The 24050-nt window shown below is 38.9% G+C and overlaps 1 protein-coding gene across 2 annotated transcripts in view; it reads right to left on the bottom strand.

The window, feature by feature from the left end:
- Positions 1–22959, bottom strand: part of usp54a (ubiquitin specific peptidase 54a) — a 59765-nt gene extending 36806 nt beyond the window's left edge. The window contains exon 1 of one of the 2 annotated variants that reach the window (XM_066678878.1): positions 22765–22959. The gene's annotated coding sequence lies outside the window, so the exon portion shown is untranslated. Of the gene's footprint in view, positions 1–6302; positions 6436–22764 lie in introns of those variants that run through there. The other variant, XM_066678877.1, reaches the window with a different exon arrangement.
- Between the last annotated feature and the right edge of the window lie 1091 nt (positions 22960–24050).

The raw sequence follows: 24050 nt of genomic DNA, 5'->3' as shown, positions 1-24050 counted from the left end.
ATGAGGATAAGACAGAGGGTTTGTACTGTCAAGGGAATTTTATTATTCATCTAATTTTACAATCTGTCTCAACCCCTGTAAGGGGACAGAAGGTTCAAAGCAGTGCCTTCAAGGAGTACCTGCAAAGTCAATTTTAGCAAAGCTCTCTTCCATCAATGCATGATGTGCTTTTAACAAAGACAGACCTGAGGGCAGGGTTCTAGGAAGTAGCTGAGTATAGCGAAGAAGAGGGGATAGTGGAGTCAGAGAGGAAATTTGCCAGAAATGGAATGTGTCAGATATAGATAAATAACTCTCATTTGGTATAGAATATGTTCAATAACAACATTATCAGTTTGCAAAAAGCACAATTGAATTTATGACCTTCATGAATAAATTATACGTATATGACCAATAATTGTTTTTGATCATTACTAAAAAATATTAATAAATGTATTATAATTCTTCCTGAAAATTACATTTCTGTCAACTACTGTGTTACATGTATTTTATAATCTTTTTCTTTTTGCATTTGTAGCCCACAACAAAAATGTTACATTTCTCAATTTCTTTCCAAAACTTATTAAAGCATATTTGAGCACAATTTTACAACTTTATAAATATGTATACATAGACACCATGTTGATGCATTTGCAATATGGACAGCTAGAATATTTTTGTAGAGAACAGGTAAGAGCAGCACCATCTGGAATGTTCCACCATCTGCATTAACAAATGACAAACAGCTTACGGTCTTTACACAGTAAACATCTCATTAAAGAGGCAACAAACAAACCAACAAACAACCTAGGTGGGCTACTCTGCTCTGCGTGCACGAAGGAAAGGGTGGGTTGAGTAGCAGGTCAGGCCGACAGATTAGGGCGATCAGACACTAGGATTAGTCTGGCCTATTGCTTGCAGATCTGTCTGGCGGGAAAACTTAGCCGGGAAAGCCTCATCTGCAGTAAGGACCTCCTTAACTCCCAGATGGTTCCAAGTCACTATACGGCCTACAGTAAGCACTGGTAAACAAGTGTGGTCACATGGTTTTTGGTGAGCCACAAGATGCTGGTAAACAAGTTCCCATCATAGTTCCAAGGAGGAAAGTTCACACTCTCTCCCACTTTCTCCCACACAGACACATTTCTAGCTCATTCCTGAGAAATGTTTATGGCAGCAACTTCTGCTATGTCCTCAGAATTGTTTTGCCATAACCCTGTGTACCATGAACTCTGAAAAGGAAACAAGGTAAGGGTTTGTTCAAAAACACTTACAAAGAAACTTGGACAACATGTACATGTTTTCAGTGTCTTGCTAAGAAGTGCAGTGGGCAGTTTGCCAACTTTAGCAAGGTTGCTAATTTTCACAGGTGAAGAAGATGAAATTCATGTAAATGGGGAAGAAAAAAAAACAAAGTAATGCCTTTAGAAGTCTGTCTCAAACACAGACCATTTGTATTAGCTTCAGACAAAAAGCCATTAAGGTGGTAAATGTGTTTTAGGGTCTCAAATTGAATCTGAGAGGCATCAGTCCCAAAGAGTTCCCTATCAAGAATAATGAGTCAGGGTCAGGCATCATACATAAGGATTAAATTAATTAGACATGATGATATGATCTGAAAAACATAACTCATACAAGCTTATATTAACTCGACTGGAGGAGAGGACTCGGCTAAACCTCTGCTTTCAAGTGCTCTCATGGGAGTGCAGCTCTTAACAGTTATGCAACATGACAGTGTATGGATGACTGCAGTCAGGCTTTCCTCCAATGTCCCACTACGTGCCTCTAATCACCTCTAATGCCAGAGTTTGGCTGTGTTCCAGTAGCACGCTACTGCTCTAGACGGGCACTCCACAAACTCTGCCCCAAATCACTGGATCCAACCACAAACACAACCAGCCCAGAGGAAAGGGAAACAAATGTACACTGAGAACGTCCTGAAAACTGGGTTAGGGTAGGTTCTCAAGTTAATGGCATGAGGAAAACTTCCTTATATGCTCTATGACCTATCACAGTGAAACTGGACTAATACGAGCAAGTAGAAGTGATTTACGGTCATGTAATTACAGCAGAGAAGAGGTAGTACATGTTGAGAAGTGAGCACCTAGCACATGCTGAAATGGGAGCTCTTTAAATAGCCACACAGACCATAGGGAAGCACCGAGTTATTTAGTGACTAATAAACCCTGTTGGGAACAGGAGTGATTGTTTAAATCAACAGAGGTGAGAACATTCATTCCCCACCCACCGTTTGACACCACTGTCTGACAATTTCACAGCGGCAGGGTACATGTGCACTACTAATGAAATCTCACCACTGCGCAGCTTCACACCCCGGTCTAACACCAACAGCTTCTGTTCTTGCCAAAACCTCACTTGAACCAACAGTGAGAAAAATATCCAACAGGGACAAAAGCTTGCTACAGACAAGTGGATAAATAGCTACAGTTCTGTCAGACAGGCCTGAAGTCAGCTACAGATTTTCTCCACTACACTTTCTGCACACAGGATCTAGGAATAACCCTGAACTTCATACTTGGAGGTCAGATTAGGCAAATTCACCAATTCTCTTAATATAATTAAATTGTCATTGACCTGTTCATTCCTATGATACGTAATATTATTTACACTCATGCCACTTCAGGCCTGTGACAGTTATAGAATCCTCTTATTCAGATAACCACATAGAAAATAACTGTAGTAAATATCTAAACCAGTTTGAGGAGGGTGAGGTATTATTTTCATTTGCTTTACTGCTTATTTGACTGTGACTGTTATCATTCCATTAACTGTCCCAAAGTTAAGGTGAAGACAAACACATCGGCAAAAAATGGCAGTTTTGATCACCAATGTATATGTCATTAAAGCACGAGTCCAATGCTACTGCCAATGTTTTACAGCTAGATGTGTGAACAGATCATATCAGCAGAGGGTGCACTGTGAAGTAGCAATTGTTTTTGAACCTATCTGAATGTAGTGTCTCATTCTGCTTTCTTAACTTCATAAAAAATGGACATTTATTGAAATATCAGCTGAAGCACAATCTTGCCACAATGTCATTAAGAGTCAGAGCTTACTTTTCTTTTGCAGAGATAGCAAGACTGACCACATCAGTTGCCACGGAGACCTTGAAACAATGCCATTTTTGGAAGGGTGCAGTGGAGGCACAATTATGCAGAAAAATAAAGTGCACATTCCTTCATAGGCTACTAATGATAACTGGGAACTAGGAACAAGGCGAAATAGATAAAGCAAAGATAAACACAAATTATGTTTCTGACAGTTAATGTTCCCAGAAAGACCAGCCAAAGCAACTGTGAAGCTTTAAAACGAAAACTAATAACTTCAACCAGGTCTCTCTCCCCCCACCACTGTGTTGTTTTCTAATGGAATCTGCAATCTAGGGGAATATTGTGTGGCAAACAAGGCAGGAAATGATTCATAAAAATGAAACATTACAAAGAAAAAAAAGAAATTACTTATTTCACTCCTATAACTCTTTAACAAGTAACATATAAACACACAAGGTACACAGTTGTCTTTAAAACTGTTACACTGATTTACAGTTTTAATATTACAATTATACAATACACCTATAAATGAGTAACTTTTTCAACTGTCTTCAGGACTCACGTGGCTCCACGTAAAATGAACTAAGAATAATTTAAACATTTAACTGACCTATCACCTTATTAGGATGCTGTGTCTAAGGCACTGAATTTTAAACTAATTTTTACAACGGCAGTGGCACAAAGTGTGACTCCTACTCTGCTCCAAAAAGCTTGCCTTATCAAATACGGAACTCACTTTAAGTTATGGCTGCTTTAAAACAGTGCAGTATTTGTGGTGTTTCTGCTTATGTAACATTCAGAGATATAGTTGGTTGTGATAAAACTTAGGTGGGCTGCAACCACTAATGTGACATACTCCATGGAACCAAATTGAGTACCACGACCAAAGACAGCAAAAGACAAATTGATGACATTTATCAATTTGCTGCATTCATTCATTCATTTTCTGTAAATGCTTTATCCTGTTTAGGGTCAAAATGGGTCAGACATCTACCCAAAATCATTGGCAAAAGGCAGAAGCAAAAACTGGACAGGGCACCAGTCCATCTGAAGGCATCACGTGTGCTACAAATACAAACAAATGCTAGCTCTGCAGAGGCTTGAAACTTGGTGCTCAAAAAAAAAAAAAGGGAAACAAGTATAGTTCAGTGTCCGAGAGTGAATGAAAGTGCCCCAACTTCATATAACGTTCAGCAGATGGATGGCGCTACATCTGCCACAAAAAACATGGCCCATTACTGTGATGTTCAGTAAAGAAAGAAAAAAGGATTTACTTCACACAGCTTGTTCTCTCATGTGTGCCAAAGCCTGTTAGCTGGATCTTTTTGATCTTAAGTTGACCCCAGTGTGGGTTTAGTCAGATCCCATGACAAAGCAATTAAACATGTGACTACCACTGACCTCCAAGCGTCTACTTTTTAGGCCATGGAGACAATTAGGAGTTCTTCGATATGTATAATTTAAAAACTAAAGGGGTATGCTGTGGCCTGTAGACGTTTACACACGTGGAGGAAAAACATGTACAGATGCAAAAGGTACTGACTGTCAGCAAGTGTCAAATATTTGGCCAAAATATAACTATTCTGAGCTACTCATTCCAGAAAACATCCCGTCTTCAACAAATTGCTCTGTAATTCTTGTGTCTGGAGCAAGATAAACTTTTCTGAGACTTTGAAAAGTCAACAGACCATTCAATAGGAGGAAACCGAGGCTGAAGAACAAAGGATATGGTGTTAGAGTGCTTTCCTTGATAAATGCAACAATTATGGGAGCAGTTACAACCCAAGGCTTATGAGTTAGTTGCAGGCAGTGGCTGTACATCAGTAGCTAAATGACTAAATACCTCCTGCTTTCCTGCTTTTCATTTTTTCATTAGCTGTCCTCAAGAATTGTAAGCCTCTCACAGCAAAACAAGAATACAACAGCATTTCTTTGCTTGGTAAGAGGTTTTCACACACATGGAAACAAACAAAAAAAAACTGTCTCTTTTTCATTACTGAGCAGTACACTTCAGTGCTGTATGAGATCCTGGTGTACAAGAGGAGTGAAATGTGGCCCTGAACCACTGCCGTTTCAATGCCTCAATTTAATGCTGCTTTCTCTCACTTGCATTGATCTTAGTCATGCCATCCCTGCTGACAAAGCACCAAAGCAGCCATGCAGGTATCCAGTGGATAATGCATATCACAGCATGTAAGTCTATTCATAATTTACATTACAAGCATTAGGCAATTTAATTTCAGCTCCTAACTTGTTTAGATAATGTGCAAATTAGATTTTAAAAATCAGCAATAAAGTTAACGTTATTACAACACTATTCAGAGGTACAATAATAATTATAGTACTATATATAATACCATGTTTTAATTTTAGCCTTAATCTTAGTCATACTGTCCCAAAGCTATCATTCAGGTGTCCAGCTGAAAATGCATATTACTGTTTGGGAGGCTACAAATCCCATCAATTTACTTCCACCAGACGGTTATTTATTCATTTAGTTAAAACAGTGAAAACAGCATATTTACGTATTTAAGTTATAATATAAATATAAGGCCGTAATGACTCTACAGCCAGTGTTCATTTTTGCTGTTATTCATTGTTTTATATGACAACATTTTGAGTGTTTGTTTCAGTGTGCTTTGTTTGCTATCTATTTCTCCACTGTCATTTCATTTCTCCCCTTTTCATTTTTAATAATCATTACTAGTTTTTCTTATTGTTTATTGTGTTGTAGGGGGTTTTGTTTAATGGCTTATAGTTGTCATTTTCTTTTCTTTATTTCTTAGAAGAAAGACGCATTGTGGAATTGAATAGTCTAGGAATAACATCTGTTAAACAGAGAGGAGTTTTTAGGAGTTTGTTTGATGACCAGATGGTGAATATTAAGATGGTAGCTACCTTTTTTACCCACATCATTTAGAAGGCATTTTAGAGTTCAAGATAAAACCACACGAACCCCAAAATCGTACAAACTAAACAGACAAAGAGACAAGATTATAGTGAAAATGTTTCTAACAAGTTTATAAAACCAAACTTTGTATTTTACCTTTAAATTGCTACATGAAATTACTCTCTAAACGAAAGACAGCAGCAGTGATGTTTAATGGCCCGTTTGTTGGGCTTGGCTGCTAACGTTAATGTTACCAGTTAACTTCCCCTCTGTGTTTAGCTCCTAACGTTAGCAGCTTTTAACAACTACCAAAGTCTCTTGGGAACCTGCGAATAAATGCGGCTAATAACTCCACAACTTACCTTTCTTGCTCAAAACCTAAGCAAAAAAAAGACGTAAACTGCCTGAAGACGCTGGTGTCCGTCCTGTCCTCTACGTATCTCCTCAGGGCTGACCGTTAGCCTCAGTCTCCATCGAGGAGAAGATTTAAATTTCTCTACACCGCGCCGTCACCTGCCGAAGCTTTTTTTTAACACCCGTATTCAGACAAGGCACGCCCCCACTGCGCTGCAGTTGGCTAATAATTTCGTGGTTAGTGATCAATGATTGGCTGCTATGGTGTGAGTAAGAACTGCTAGCCAATCCTAGAGCAGTTAGGCAGGGTTTGTCGGAAAACAGGTGGGGCAAAAAAACCAAAAAAAAAAACAAAAGAACCACACACACTGTAATAATATTCAGGAGGATGAAGTGATATTCTACCCATTTTTCAACATTTCTACATAATTAAACAATTTTAATATGGGCGCATATAGAGGTGAACACCAGGTTCCTTTCATTACTCTTATAATTATTCCTGACTAGGCTCGTTTTACTTTGTAAGACACACTTTGTTCCTAAAACAAAAGCAATTCTGCAGAAATTTGAAAAGAAAATTAAAATGGTGTAATTTCCCTTTACAACTCACAGCTTATAATATAATATTAAGTTCACTGACCATGAAGAAGAGTAGGAAAGTTTATGGGATGAAAAATATATATTCAGGTCTTGGTTAAGAGCTGTGACATGTTGGATTTGCAGTCTTGTGGTTTCTAATTATAACGGGCAGAAGGAGGATATATTGATCTTTGATTCAGCAACTGTAAAAATCAATACATTGTTGTTTATATGCACTGGGTGTTCTTGATTTGACTTGATTTGATTTGACTGGGTGAGCACAAGCCGAGGAGTGAACGATGGGCCAAAAACAAGCTTTGTCTCACTCTCTCGTTTATGAAACCGGTAGTTTTGAGTTGCAACTGCTACATTAATGCATTATATATATGTGATGGTGTAGGTGTGTAGAATACATGACTAATTCAAGAGATACAAGAAGTTAACATCTCACTCTTCCAGCAGAGAAGGAAACAGTCTGTAAAGCCCAGAACTTAAAGAGAGTCTCTGCACTAACCACATTCTTCAAGAGCAGCAATTTCCTGAGACCCAAACCATTTATTGGCTGAGTAATGACTGAATGAAAATAATACTTTGGGCCACAACTTCTCTCTCCACCCAAAGATAATTAACTGTGTGTAAGTTACAGTTTAACCTGGTAATTTGCCAAACTGGCAACTCCTGTCTAGGAGCCGTATCTGAATACTTGTTCTCAGTCAAGGAGAGATATCAAACCTGTGTGGACAGTTTTTAAAATATGTGAAAAATTAAAACAGACTGCCATCATTTACAGAAAAGTTTACAGAAAAAAAAATTTACAGAAAAAAGATGATTCTAACTTGGTTCATTGTATTGAGCTCCAGCAAAAATAATACATATCAAAAAAGGCCTTTACAGAATCTCATTCTTCACTGCTTACAGTGCTGCACTACACCAGAGAAGTAAAGCAGGATTTTGACTGAAATATATAAAAAAATAATACTAACAACACAAAAAAATACAGTTTTCAATTCTTGCCACTGGATACAAAGAGCAGTTATCAGCAACGTGTGAGTCACTTAGAGTAATGAGGAAAAAAATGCTGAAGTATTTCTCTGAACTGTTTCAGACTGACACCACTGGTTTAGAGTGAACACACAGAGGAAGGAAGGGAGGGGGAAAAACAAACTCACATTGAGCTTTATATTGGCAGATGTTAAATATGATGTCTGTAAAATATTACTAACTAAGATGCCACACCAAAGCACTAGGCACCATAAGGCATGTGAAGGCCCTTATTATTGGAGGCTAGCAGCACAGCCTTTGTATACTGATCTATAGTTGCCAGAAATGATTCTTTGAAGCAATGCCACAGAAGAACCACTCTTGGTTTCCCTGAAGCAGTGGTTCTCAAACCAATTCTGAGCAACTCATTATTGCTCTGTGAAAATTAGTCAAGTTGAGATGGTCCAAAATGTAGGATCCCTAGAACCAGTTGGTGTAGTGTAGTAACACCACTAACATTTCTGAAACATACTAAGGCAGGGGTAGTTATTTAAATATGTGATGAAAATTTATGTATATTAAAATAAAGTGGCCAATGACTTATCTTTATTTGCAGTTGACTTTACTGCTTTTCCCCACTAGCTTCGCTTGTGCATAACTAGCAAGCTGACTCACTCTTCTTATTGGAGGCTAGGACTTTATTCAAAGTTCCTGAAGGGAGGAACTTTATCTGTAATGAGCAAGCTGATTGGCTTTTTTTGTTGGAGAGCAGAAATAAATGCATAAACAGACATTAGCGTTACAAAGACTCCCGTTTATATTTATATATTATAACAGGCAATCTGTCTCCTTATTTTTATCTCTGTTTGTCCAAAAGAGTGTTTATTTTTTTATTGCCCCAGGACAGAAATGATTGGCTGAGTAGCGTCATGTGTCGTGTAAAACGCATGCTACTGGTTTGTGAGTTTCCTGGACTACAAAACCTGTACTGCAATGGCTAGAAAATTAACACCAGTTAAAATAAACACTCCTTTAAAAATTAAGTAGTTCTCAAATGTTCACTCATTAATGAACCCTGTACTATAGTGTAATTACTTGCTACATAAATTAAAGTCCTTATACGAGACTAGAAAACCTCAATCAGCTACCGCTGTAACGTGATTAGAATCATGATAAACTCAGGATAAAATTGTTTGAGAAATGTCATAAATGTAAATTAAATATATGAATATGTGAAAGTGAAGAAGCTTTTTAAAGTTTCAACCGACTACGCCACATAATGTAAATTATCTATAACAAATGTATACTTTTTTTTCCAAAGCTTTTTTTATCTAGGTCAACAATCATTCCTTGTTTCTGCTTCATGTATAAAAAAAAAAAAAATCAGGAGACAAGAGCCAGTCCTGGATTCAGACCTGATTCTGATCTCTTCTGGACTCCAAGCAAATCACACTGTATTCTTTACACAGAGATTAATATCTTAGAAACACAAATATAAGAACAACCACAACTGTGACTGTTTTAATAACCTCAGCTCCAGCCCTTTAGCTCCTTGCATCAAAGTCAAGCCTGTTTACGTTAATCAGAGTTAGTGGTTATAATTTTGAGCCACGCTACGCAGAAAACACAAGTGATCGGAACTGAACAGACCACGTCCAAAATGAGTTCTGAGTGAGCTGCGGATGTTTTTGATCTCCGGCCAGCGGACGTGTGATGTCCCAGCAGCAGGTGCCTGATTCATTGCTTTATCAGCAGCAGGCAGAGAGAGTGAAAACATATCTAAAGGCAGGAGTTCCAGTTCACACAGGCTTAAACCACACAGACTAAACCCCACAGAAAAAAAAGTGTGTCCTGAGAGAACACAGGGTTGGAAGAAACAGACTGAAACCAAGCCAGATACCATCTGAGCACATTTACCCTAAAAGCCTCAAAGAGAGAAAAATCACAATTTCTATCGCCATGTCTTTGAACAGTGACAATGAGTTTGGAGGAGGGGAATGAGAACAGTTTCCCACAGTAAAGCTATTCAACCAAAAACAAAAGCTGATGGTGGAAAACAAAGACTTTCCTGATAACAATGCATTTCTCCCTCAGTTCAAACACAAGCTTCCTCCCCTAACCCAAAGGGCCAGATTGAGCTTTCTACAAAAGGCCCAAAAAAGGCCTGCACCAGTTACTCCAGTTAATGAGGTTAGCTCTCTACTCTCTGGGCCATGGATACACACTAGAGGTCTGATGTCTGACACAAACTAAAAATATATATCAGATTTCAGTTGGTTTTGACCAGTTTTGCTTCAGAAATATGGAAGACTGCGATTTGTTTTCTATTTAGTGTTTCCGTTATGTAGTAAATTTGTCTTCTGTGACATTCTGTGTCTATTATGGCCTAAGAGTACAATGCACTGCTATATTCTCACAATGAGCATGTTAAATAAATGCTTGCTAAAGGCAATCTCTTTAAAATTCCATATGAGTCAGGGACATACAACCAGGCCTTTACTTTATATTAAAAGCATACTTGTGGCATGCATTGTAGAGCATATTATGCTGTATTTCTTGATAATAATTCGATTTATTTATGCCCCCCAAACTGTAAAATATCAGGAGGTCCAACCATCCAATCATTCATTATAAATTAAGCATGTACTAATTAAATTAGTTTACATAAAATAAGTGTGTTATTTTAAAGGACACTTCACTATATAAGTATTTAAATAAGCCATAACATTAAAATTATCTTTGCTCATTAACCCTTAACCTTTGTATATAAGTGCAAACTGTGGCTCTACGATGACAGACTGTAGTCTAACTGTTGCCTTCATTGTATGTTAGCCCTCTTCAGTGGTCACGACCCCCACTGGACCCCCACAGTGCTGCAGTGCAGAGAATGATCCACCTCAGTATATGCAGAGCACATGATGGTGTACAGGGCGCACCTATACGGTCAGTGGAAGTACGGGGAGAGAAAAAGAAAAAGAAATAACACCCAGAAGGGTTGTAGTATACATGCTACTTCAAGGAAATTTTCTAATTCACAAATTTATACAAAAACATGTAAAAAGGAAATCAACACTTCCAAAAAAATTTTCATACCACTGTAAACCGACCTCTCTGAACACAGCTGAGGGTTTTTAAACCTCACAGAACAAACAGACGTGTGTGCTGTGGTTGATAATAATCAGTACAAAAAGGACCATAACCTGCACATCCTGCTTCAGCGCATGATTCACTGGTCAGACTCACTAACCCATTACTAGAACTACTTCCTACATGACATCATCCCATCAAATCGACACCTCCCTCTCAGCCACAGGCTATACCCACCATCATATAATTACCTAAGCACACACGCACTCACACACACAAGCACAACTAATCCCACACAACTCCATGACAACGGGGAAGCAATAGTGCTCACAGTGCATACACACACACACGCACCCACATAAACACATACACACACCCATAGGCTGACTGAAGCTATACCTCCTACACAAACATGTTATAAAACAGCAAAAAGCACAGGCGCTAATGTCCCTCTTCTTGTTTTTCCTCAGAGCACCAACAGTCAACAGCAAAAAAAAAGCTTTTTCAGCAAGTTCACAGCAGCATCACTTACAGGTAAATTTGCTCAGAGTCATCATTGGTTTTACTTACAGGGAGCACACATAACCAGGCTATTCTAGAATAAGCCATGAAAAAGCAGGCACAGGGCTGAAGTCACAGAGCTTGTTATATATATATATATATATATATATATATATATATATATATATATATATATATATATAATAAGTGAGACATTAATCGGTCACTTTATTAGCAACACCTACCTTGTATAGTCCATTTTATCAGCTCCACTGACCATACAAGAGATCTTTGTAGCTCTAAATTACACATTCTAGTCCATCTGTTTCTCTGCATACTTTGTTAGCCCTCTTTGGCCTTAGGCCTTTGTTAGGCCGTTTTTCAACGGTCAGGAGCCCTGCAGGGCCACATAAGACCAGGGATAATTTGGATGGTGGGTCATTTTCAGCGCTGCAGTGACACTGACGTGGTGGTGAAGTGTTTCTGTGTATTGCACTGGTATGAGTGGATCCGACACAGCAGTGCCGCTTGAGTTTTTAAAACTCTCAGGGCCATTGCTGGACTGAGAAGAGTCCGCAAATAAAACCACCCCGCCAACAGCGTCCTGTCGAAACCAATGAAGGACTAGAGGACAACCAAAACAAAATGTGCAGCAACCGATGTAGCTTTTTTTTTCTGACTTTATCTCTTCAAGGTGGATCTACCAGTTAGAAGAATCTGAGAGAATGGCCAATGAGTGGACACAATGTTTAACAACTCTAGGCGCACTGCTGGGTCTGATCCACTTGTACCAGTGCAACACTCACTAACACAGCACAACTAGAGTGTCAGTGATACTACAGCGCTCAGAATGATCACAGAACAGGGCAAAGGGGGGCTAACAAAATATGCAGAGAAACAGATGCATCACAAAGTGCTCCTGTACGGTCAGTGGAGCTAATACAATTGATAATGGATGATATAAAGGTAGTTATTCCTAATACAGTCACTGGTGAGTGTATAAGCAACATAATACACATATAATATAAAAAACAATATAAATACAAGATATTTAATACATTTTCAAGGTATAATCTGTCACCATTCAGCTTACTGGAAAAGACTTACACTGACTTAGTATATTTAAATGCTATTTTTTAAAAGCAATAAACACCTCAAGGCTATGTTAGTGATTATACTACGTCTTTGTGACAGACATAACACCCATGATAACCATAGTATTACCACTGTAAAGCACACCCTTTAGTGGCTTAATGCTTAGTTATACACTATGCATCCTCTCATCCTCAGAGTAGCAGTGCTTTTAACTTTGACATTGTAAGCCAAAAGTACATCATACATATGAAACCCGAGACACCCACACGAGTGCGTTCATTCAGCTGACCTGTTAAGCTGGTTGCCAACCTAGTTCAAGTGATTGGTAATATGATTCACAATGAAGTCCATTCAGCTAAAAGTAACTTGTATAGCTTACACTGCACCATAATATGGCACTTTAGAGAACGACAGCATTGTGCAATATAAGCTGAAGAAAGATTGCTTCCCAAGCAGTTTTACCTGAATGAGGATTCTGTATTTCCCCTCTAAGAGTAAATTCACTGAAAGCTGAAAACACTACAGCAGCATCTGTCAGATACAGATCTCTAATAACCCCAGTCTTCGGCCCCTAAAGAAACAACTTGACCCAAACAGTTAATGTTACAGTACTCACAGCAGGTTGACAGGTTATCTGGTGCCTAGCAGCTGTTGTGTGTATTTGTTGCCAGCCAGCATTCCAAATAAGTTGTTCCAGGTGATCCTGAAACAATGACATCATTCCTTTTTGGCGCACACCTGTTTCCTCAGGAAGCTCCTCCTACCCTTTCCATCTTTAAAGGGACAGCAACTACACGCAGACAGAAATTTGACACCCTACATGCTGCACTAGACACAGAACTAAAGCAAATGAGCAAAGCACATGCTAAGCTTTCAGTCACTGTACTTTCCCACAACCCTGGCTATGATGAAGTCAGCAAAAGTTATGCTTGATGTGCTAGGTTTGGCTGTGTTTTACATTTGTAAAACAAATTCGTCCAGGACCCATTGGCACCATCATGAATTTGATGAAAAATGAATATGTTCACTGTTAATGCTGACCCTCTGGCAGCTAAAGCAGGCAGTAATTTTTCTGGAGAAGCCTGTGCTGACGAGGTTATTAACAACAGAGTACTGTGCAAATGTTTTAGGCACTTACAAAAATTGAGATTTAAAATACTACTCATCTGAGTAGTAAGAATACAAAATAAATAAACAAAATAAAAACATAATGAATATTATTACAGTATTGTGATATTTATTGTGATGTGGTTTCAAGCCCTGCGCCGGGTGACGGTCTGAAAGGAGCTTGCTGTGTTCTCACAGTGTCCACACGGGTTACTCCTGTACTACTTCTACAGTCCAAAAACACATGTTGGCAGGTTGATTGGTACTCAAACATGTCCTTAGGTGTGAGTGAATAGTGCCCTGCGACGGGCCGCCTGGTGTCAAGTGATTCCGATCTCAGACTCTGAGCCCAGCGTAACCCTGAACCGGATAAGTGGTTAAACACTAGGAATGAATACATGAATGAGTGAATGAATAATCCTATGTTCCTAGCTCTTTGGCACATTGCTGTATATCTCTTACTTTAATAAGAATTTAGACACAGCTGGTAGACCCACAACAAACAGGAAGCATTTTGTTTGTTAAACAATACGACTATGAGCCAAAATAAATTCCCCCAGTTGGTGATTTGATGACTTTAGTGTAGAGTGCTGTCAAACATGAATAAAAAAAATCTCCCACAGGTTTTATTCTGTGGACTGAGTAAGCCATAACATATGATTTGCATCGTTTTAATCATCTTCAAAACATCGCGATCTCATGCCCTGTGGATGGAAGGGACCATTCATCAGGATATAAATATTTCAACATAGGGAAAAGATGACCTTTCAGAACAAAATTGTCTTTGATTTGCATGGAGTCTTCCCTCAGAAGAGACAAGAGGATGCAAATTATTCCAGCAAAATTCTCCCTTAAGCATAATAAAGTTGCCAGTCCTCACTGTAGGGGTCAAGCATTCAGACCTGTACTGCTGTTTAGCAGGTGCCAGACTCTGGCGAAAGATGACTAATCTGATCATATGACTCATCATATGATATGAGTTTTTTTTCCACATCTTTGTAGACCAGTGTCTATATTTTCTGCTACAGTGAACACTCAAATGTGCATTTGTTTTTCATGCTTTGAAGCCTCACTATAATACTGATTTTACAGCGTCTTTAATTTTGTTTGTTTTGTTGTCCTGATCTAAAATAGACGCCAACTGAGTCTACCCAGCATTTTCCCCACGACACATTGCATAGTGGGATTTTATCTACTTAATTGTACAATGTGATATGCCTATATTTCAACAACTGCAACTGTGCTTCTTATATTTAGAGATATTTTACAATATGCCCCCCAACTGTAGCACTTTTATTTAATTAAAATATATTTGAAAGTCTCCAACATACTTGTTCACTGTCAACAATCTTCCGGAGATCTTGAGGGCATGTTGTTAAACAAACCACTAACAAGACACACAAGAATGACAGGTTCTCTCTGATATCTCAGTAGGTAAAAATGCTTAGCATTAAGTGGGTTGAGATAATACAGAGCTCCTCCGGGTTCTCCGGTTTCCTCTCATAGTCCATAACACATGCTGGTAGGTGGATTGGCTCTTCACATTGTTCATGGGTGTGAGTGTGTGATGGACTGGCGCCCCGCCCAGGGTGTGTTCATGCCTTGGACTTGTGCCCAGTAATTCCAGCTACAGACAATGAATTAATTAAATAAAAAATATATAAAAATTAATAGAGAAATACGAAAGTTATAAGAAATAATTCTTTTTAAAAATCCTTTCAAAACGTACTTTATCCAAAATAAAAACACTTTACCTGTCATTGCTGTCAATGTTTCAAATTGTCTTTGTGTAATCTATTTTCAAAACTAATTTGTGACAAAACTGCACTGTGAAAAAACTAAGCCTCTTTTCAGCTTGGCACCATTATAATTAGGAGTAATTAAAACTAAGAGCTTATAGACTAATCAGGCTACCTGTCTGTTACCTGTCACTGGCCACTCTGTAGGGTCATTAAAGGGTAAGGGCAATGCGAATTTCCCTCTCAGCCATGCAAGTGAAAAGTGGCTGTAATTGAAGTACAGAGAAGATTAATACAAATAGTGATTTTAAAATAAATCTTAAAAATAGTAATCCATTAAGAGAACACTACATAATTGTACCTTAAATTTTTACCTCATTGCAAGGCTTCACTAACCTTAGCTTAGCTTTGTCTTTATTGGCCTGTAGTTTCATGGCTTGGCTAGCAGTCTGGATTGTTTGGCACCAAAGGGATTGGGGCATAGTGAATAGTGCAGAATGGCCCTTTAATATAAGCATATATTGTATAGTTAGAGTTTCTCTGTACTACACTGCAAACTGTGGCACAGCAGGTATTGTCACTGTCAAACAGGTCCAGGGATCTGGGGTTGTGGGTTCGAGCCCTGCTCCAGGTAACTGTGTCCGCATGGGTTTCCTCTGGGTGCTCTGGTTTTCCAAAAACTTATGTTGATAATGGATTGGCGACTCAAACATGTCCATAGGTGTGAGTGAATGTGTGAGTGTGTGTCGCCCTGCGAAGAATTGGCGCCCCCTGCAGGGTATGTTCCAGCCTTGCGCCGTTATTCCGTGTAAGCTCTGGACCCACAATTGGTCCACCCTGAGTTGGATAAGCAGTTACAGACAATGAATGAATGAATGAATGAATGAATGAATCGAAATTGACATTCAGTACTTCTAATTGACTTAAACTTACCCATTTCAATTATAGCAATATTTATTTTAGTTCTGTGTAGAACGTCTCAGTTCACTTATTTTCAAACTTTTCTCTTACTCTAAAACGAGTCAATGAAATTTGCTCTCTAAGAAACCGTTTTTTTATCGTCAACACCTGTGTTGGTGTGCACTGTCGGGCCGTGTTGAGCTAAACTGCACAGCACAAACATTCAGAAAACCCTTCACTCGACTATGTGTGCTCACAGATATAAGGCTCAGGGCAGTTCGACAACTACGCACCCACATCCTCCTCCCCATGGTATAATGAATACCATTTTGAGACTGATTGTTGGAATAAAAAAAGGTGTATACCGCCAACCCCTACTGTGATTTGTGTTTTTATAATATACATCTCTTGATGCAAAAAAAGATATTAAGAAATTAATTCATTCATTCATTTATTCAATGTCTGTTACCGCCTATCCAGTTCAGGATTGCGATGGATCAGGAGACCACCCTGAACCCCTGGGCACAAACTGGGACCACACACACCGGAGGGTCGTAGGGCACTCACATTCAGTCACACACTTGGACACTATGGACACTTTTGAGTCGCCAATCCACCTGCGAACGCATATCTTTGGACTGTGGGAGGAAACTGGAGCACCCGGAGGAAACCCACACAGACAAGGGGAGAACACACAATACCCTGACAGACTGTAACCCAGACTGGGGTTGGAAACCACGACTTCAGGACCCTGGATCTGTATGACAGTGACACTACCAGTTGCACCAACGTTCCACCCTAGAAAATTTATATTTAAGGTTCATTTATTTGGTAATATTAAAGGAAAGGAGTTGGTTAAGCAGACGAATTCGCAGTTTTTTTTGCATTAGCTTTAAAGGAATACTAGGTAAGATTTGGGGTGTTTCGCTCCTGGGGCTCCCCCAGTGTAGTGTAGAAATCAGAGGGAAAGGAGGAAGGAGATGGGGTTTCCTACCCTGCTCCTAAAGTTACATAGTGCTTTTTCTGCAGTGCTAAGCCCAGGATAGTGTCATTTTTACCTCAATCTTCAAATAAAATCACAGTACATAACATTATTTTTTGCACTTTTTTTTATTTATTTATTTTTTTAGAATTTGAATTAGGATCACATAATTTCCCACATGTAACTCAATCCATGCAGTGAAACACACATTTACACACACTACTGAACACTAGGGGCAGTGAGCACACATGTATGGAGTGAGTGGGCAGCCCTAGTCAAGGTGCTGGGAGGTAGTTGGGGGTTAGGTGCCTTGCTCAAGGGCACTTCAGTCATGACCTGCCGGCTCTGGAGATCAAACTGGCAACCTTCCCGTTACAAGCCCAGTTCCCTAACCACCAGGCCACGGCTGCCCCTAGATTCACTTTTCCTGAAAGTACAGTCTTTTGTCCACACTTAATTAGGCTTAATCTGGAAAGAAAATTAAAAACAGCCCTTGTTTAGAGACTAAAACAAAGTTACTCTGCTTTCACAAATGTAGTCCAGGGTCAGTCAAGGTAAAATCATGTCACCACAGAATTTACAGTTTAATTATGTTTATGTTTCAAAACTATGTACCGAAATATGAATTTTAACTCATCATACATAATGTTTCATACCTACATTTTTTATGGTTTAAGGTAAATGCTGTAGAGTGATACACAGTTTACAGGGCATTAGATGAGCAGAGGCTGTTATGTAATTGTCTAGACTGAAAGAGTGTACACACACACACACACACACACACACACACACACACACACACACACACAGATTTACCAGGTGACAATGACAGCACAAAGAGGCTAAACCTAGACCAACATACTTCTAGGGCTGTTCTCCTACAGAGATATATAATAAATAAATAAATAAATATTAATTAAAAAGATTCCCTTCCCACATATACAAACAAATGAAAAAATTTTAAACCCCTCTCGTCAAATGGTATGTTTTGTTCATTTTTCCAAGTGGAAACAAGTTAGCACACACTCTAAAGAGAACAAACTTACACTTTGCATCAAATTTGCCTAAAAAATTATGCAACTTTTGCATAAGACTACAGTCCCCTATGAATTATTTCCTTTTATATTTATGATGCTCTATTTGTGCAGTTCAACTCTGACCCTGTTTTAACATCACCGATGACGGGGGGACAGTTCACTGCTCCTTGAGAAAGTGTAAAGTATTAGTGCTAATAGCATCTGTTGTCTGTAATCTAAATGCTGTAGACCACACCGCAAAATATGGATTCTCTGCTCTGTCAATGACTTCCTTGTGCACAAGCAGCAGCCAGTAATTCCATTTTATTTGTGTCCAAAAACAAATCAAACAAATTAGCACCTGAGTGTTATGAAAATCATATCGCTCTGTCAGCATCAATTTCTGCTGAATCTGTTAAAAAAATAACAGCAACAATAACAACTCACTCACAAGTCCAAAACAGACCAGTAATCAATCAACCCCTTCACACCCATTCAACATGCTTCAATCAAGAGTACTGCTGAGTGAAAACAATGGCTTATAAACTATAATAAATATGACAATATTCATGGCCACAAAAATCTAAATCAAAAAGAAGCAAAAAGCTCAAAAGAAAAATACTTAATAATAATTTGTACTAATTAAGCCCTTCCAAAGAATAATGAAATATAAGATATTTTCCACTTTTTTCCACACAACATTTTCGGGTTGTGTGTGTGTGTCTGTATGTGTGTGTGTGTGTGTATGAACATATACAGTGAACATACCAACAAGAACATATTTAAATACTGCATTTTGGGCTAATATTTGTGCACAACTTCTATTCATTTGCTATATGATACGTGACAAACTTTTATGATTTTGTTTTATTTGTAAACACACAGCACTCTTTTTAAACAGGCAGAAGTGTGATCTCTACTGAGGATGTATACCTTATTTATTTGTTTATTTGGAGGTTGTGGGTTCGATTCCCGCTCCGGGTGACTGTCTGTGAGGAGTTGCTCCGGATGCTCTGGTTTCCTCCCACGGTCAGTAAGTGTGTGTGTGTGTGTGAGTGACTGTGTGTGTCTGTGTTGCCCTTTGAAGAACTGGCGCCCCCTCCTGGGTGTATTCCTGCCTTATGCCCAATGATTCCAGGTAGGCTCTGGACACACCGTGACCCTAAACTGGATAAGCGGTTACAGATAATGAATGAATGAATGAAAATATGATGTCTAACAAGGGGTACCCAAACTTTGGCATACGACTATAGGCATTTCCCAGATCTAAATAAATATAACATTTAAACTTCACTGTGTCCAGAGGTTTGTGCTGAATGTAACAAAGGTTACAAGGAGAAACTTACTAAGTTTAGACCTCAGTGTTTTTCCTGCAAAAATATCCTAAGGCAGAGTGTCAAAGTCTTGTGTTACATACAAGCTCAATACACATACACTCAGATCCGTTTTACATAGAAAAGTTTCTTACCTCAGTAAGTTTAATAAAAGTTATACACAGGCTTTTGTGTCCTTTCCTGGGAGCTTTTTCATTTCTTTGAAAGTCTGCCCTAAATCCTACAGGCATTTCATAAAGTTCAACCAATTAGTTTGACTAAAATGTCTTTGTTTACACTCCCTACGTCCCCCCTCCCCATAAACTCTGCCCGAGCTGAATACATGGGAACGCGGGACACAAGGCCACAAGACTTGACCATCAGTATGTTAATTTATTCATCTCTGAATTTTACATAACAATCCGTCTCCTAATTTAGCATGCATACCAGAGCTCACAGTGAGGTGGCATCAGAGAAGAAGTTGGAAAGAGACGACTGGAGGAAGTTCTATTTAATTTCCTCTTTTTTTCCCCCACTGCTTAATAAACAACACATCTGAGGCCAGGTTTATATAAGCACCTTATATCAAAACATGTGTTCCAAAGAACATTTATACTTGACATATGCAGAGAACAACTAATGCAAGTTGCTATGGTACTTTGAATGGGTTTTAAGTATATTATGACATGCAGATATTTCTATTCACAATAAAATCAAACAGTTTATCGTCCACTTAATATTCAGGAAAATGTCCAAACGTTTACTTTTCAAAGGCTGCTTTTCATTCCGTCAGATCAGCCATCATCTGTCATTAATAACAGCACATGACTGTAGACAAGGGGGATATTAGATCAGGTAGAATATGTCAAAAAACCACGTTACGTAAATACAGAACTTATTCACACAAACCGTGAAAGACAACAAACATGATAAAATTCGTTCTGATTTTGTTCTTCACCATGTTTATGTGAAGTGAAAAACATGGTTTAATGGTATAAAACAAATACAAAGAGTGTAGCGACATACACAATGATTCAATATGCAGAAAATGAGAACAGAAAAAAGAGCAAAGCAAAAATCAGTTAAAAAAAACAAACAAACAAAAAAAAACAGTGATTCTACTCCCAACCCCTGGGCATTGGCATTTAGAGTAAACAGAGGCTTGTTGTCGTTTAAAGGAACTGGTCGCTGAGACCAGTCCTTCTGAAAAGGGCTGTGATGTTTGATCCTTGTGGTATTTTGACCAAAGCAAGTCACATATTTAAAACCCCAGAATTATATAACTATGTAAAAAAGAGGTATATGTGCCAAGTAAAATCATCTAAGATTTCAACAAATTATGTTCATCTTAGAACATCAAAGCCATGCAAACTTTTATTTTATAAAAGCAAATACAAAACTTTATTTATCCAGATTTTTTTTTTTATTTGTTCCAGAATAATATGATCCAATCTGAACACACTTCTGATCTGTCTTCATTTCACTGTCCTTCAGCGAAATGAGGTTTAAGTCTTTTAAACCCTGCAAAGAAAGCAAATATTTAATGGTCTTAAATCCCCCATTAACCAATCAGAGCTCTGAACAGTGCTGCTACCATATTGAGCCTGGCAATCCTAATAAAACTATTAGGAGTTAGCAGTGTATTTCTAATGAGTCATTTTCTCCACACCACACCAACAGGCCAGTGTGAGGGGAATAAATTGAAAATGCAAATACGGTAAAAAAAGAGAGAGAGAATGAAACAACAAAAAATTTGTAAGCTTATATGTTTTGGGAATTAGGGGCAAAATGCCGTGCAGGTATTAGCCAAAGAGCTCTGCAATGTGGGCCTCATTAATCAATTCATTGAGTTTTATAAAGCCCATTAACCTAACATCACTTAAACAATTTGTTCCTTCAGAGCGCAAAAATTGCTTCCCCAAAGATCTGTCAAACTAGCCCTTTCAAACACAGATCCTAACACTGGAACCTAAGAGCAAATCTATCCGTAACATTATGACAACCTCCATGTTTCATGGTTCACTGTCCATATTCTCAGCCCCACAGACCATACTTTTTACTTCTACAATTGCACACTGAAGTCTATCTGTTGTTCTGCATACATTTTTAGCCCCATTTCACCCAGTCCTTCTATGGTGAGGACACCCACAGGACTGCCAAAGCTAGAGCTAGTGGATCATTCTCAGCACTGCAGTGATACTGATTTGTTTGTTTTGTGTGTTGCCCTGGTGTAAGTGGATCAGACACAGCAGTGCGGCTGGAGTTTATAAACCTCTCAGTGTCAGTGAAACCAGTCTAAAAACCAAATATAGCCAACCTTACTGAACAAAGTCGGAAGTGTAGAATATTTAAGCATTTTTAAAAACTTTTAAGCATTTTTTTTCTTGCAAATAATTTAAAAATATATAATTCTGATGAACAGAAATGGGTTCTCAGGGGTTTAACTGATGGTGAAATAGGGACTTGGCAAATATCTGACAATAGATACTATAATGATATCAGCGAGCGTCCTTAACTGGCCACTACGTCATCAAAAACAGTGCAAAAAAGAACATGCAGTCTGACTGGGGTTCATTTCTAGACACGGGACACAACGTAGATGATGCTTGCGCACCTCTTCCTGCACATCTGCTCTATCTGGGGAAAAAAAATACTACGCATGCACAGATTGTGGACGGTGATGAAAAAGAGATTGACCGCAAATAATCCTGATTGCACCAGTGGTCAGAGCTGCAGCTTTGTCAGCAGGTGAAACTGGGCTCACATGCGGCTGAAATTAGCTTTTCATAGGAACTTTCCGTTCCACCTTAAATTGCGCAGCAGTTACACATTCTGACACTTAAACTCCGCATGGTAGACTCACATGCAAGTGAATACGAGGCTGAAGTTTGCTTATTGGAATTTTCCGTGCCACCTTAAACGTGCAGTAGTTTCAGCAGTAATAATGTGGAGAGACTCCTGCTCGAGAATGGAACCGCTGCACTGTTTAAGGTGGAACGGAATATTCCAATGAGCTGGCAAAAAAAAGCCAACTTTACCTTCGTCAGGTCTAGTTTCGTGCACACTTCTTCAGCACAATAAAAAAAACGCTACTCATTTTCATTTTACAAATTCAGTATTACACATTTTGTCTTTTTATTTCTGCTTGTAATAAACATAACGGCACTCACTCAAAGCCTCCAAACTTCACAGCGCGGAGATGGAGCTCCTCTCTCCTGGCGAGGGCTGCTCTCAGAGCCGCTGAGCTCGGCGAATAAGCCGCTGTGCTCTGTATACTGTGAGAGCGTGTGCAAATGTATGTGCGCGTGTATTTGCACGGCTCGACCCCCAGACCCGCTGCAGCCCCCAAAACAGCATTCAGCGTCACTGCGTGCTGCAGCCAAGGTAACCAAGTCTCGCGAGACTCGCTCAGGTAGCGAGATTTGCAGCCAAAGGCATTACGCATTGTGAAGTGAGACCTGTTCTACTCTGCATTGTCAGCCATTGTCTAGAGTTGTTCTGAACGAGTATTATAAGTCTGTATTACAATACTTGAAACTGCTTCTTTATCCTTTCCCCTCATATACACTCGTATCAACTGAAATAACAAAACAAAACAAAAGGCAGAAATCAATACTTACTCGGACTGTAAATAGGATAATTATGGTAAAATAGTTATATGCACGTGACAATATTTGTTTCAGATATATGACATATAATCGTTGTCCAATGAAAAAAAAAAACAAATAAGCAAGTGTTGAATTGCAGTGATATTTAGAAGGAAGATAAAGTTGCTAAGAACAATACACAATTAAAGATTTAGACTGATATGGGCAATATTTATTGAGCTTCACATACAAAAGGCTTTCAGTATGGTGTCGGGCCACCATGTTTGTTGATGCCTCAGCTTGGATGTGTACAGGTTCCTAATGGTGTCAGGTAATAATCTATTCCATGCAGCTTCTGCAAATTGTGCTGTAGGGTGGCATGTTTATAGCATGTCCAGTTGATGACAGATCTGGAGATGTGGCCTGCCATCGCCTAATATCAGTCTTCAAGGCAAGTTCTTAAGATGGCAGCAATAAGAGTATTGGGCATTTTTCTGTTTGAATAACACACTGGAGTGTGTGTTCAGTAAAGTTAGGTTGGTTTGGTTGGTGTTAATGACAGTCGTCATAACGGCCTGCATGTGTCACACAGTTGTCTGTTTGCCAATGGTGCTGGCACTAACAGGATGACTCGTAGGGCATCGCTGCTCTCTGACTGTCCGCAGTCGTGGCTGTTGGGTCACTCCGCACATGTTGGAAAATCTGTTGGTTCTCCCTATCCATGGTTCATGTAGGTCTCCCAGATCCTTCCTGTTGCTGGGGCATGCTTTTTTTTATCTTTTCTATTAACTGGCACCAACAGCGAGCTATGGTATTATGCGATACCATAATACCATAGCGACCTTTCAAAGTGACTACTGACGTGCAGA

The sequence above is a fragment of the Hoplias malabaricus genome, chromosome 8 (assembly GCF_029633855.1).
Source record: "Hoplias malabaricus isolate fHopMal1 chromosome 8, fHopMal1.hap1, whole genome shotgun sequence".
NCBI lineage: Eukaryota > Metazoa > Chordata > Actinopteri > Characiformes > Erythrinidae > Hoplias > Hoplias malabaricus.
The sequence above is the reverse complement of the archived record's forward strand: the minus strand, read 5'-3'. Positions and strand labels throughout refer to the sequence as shown.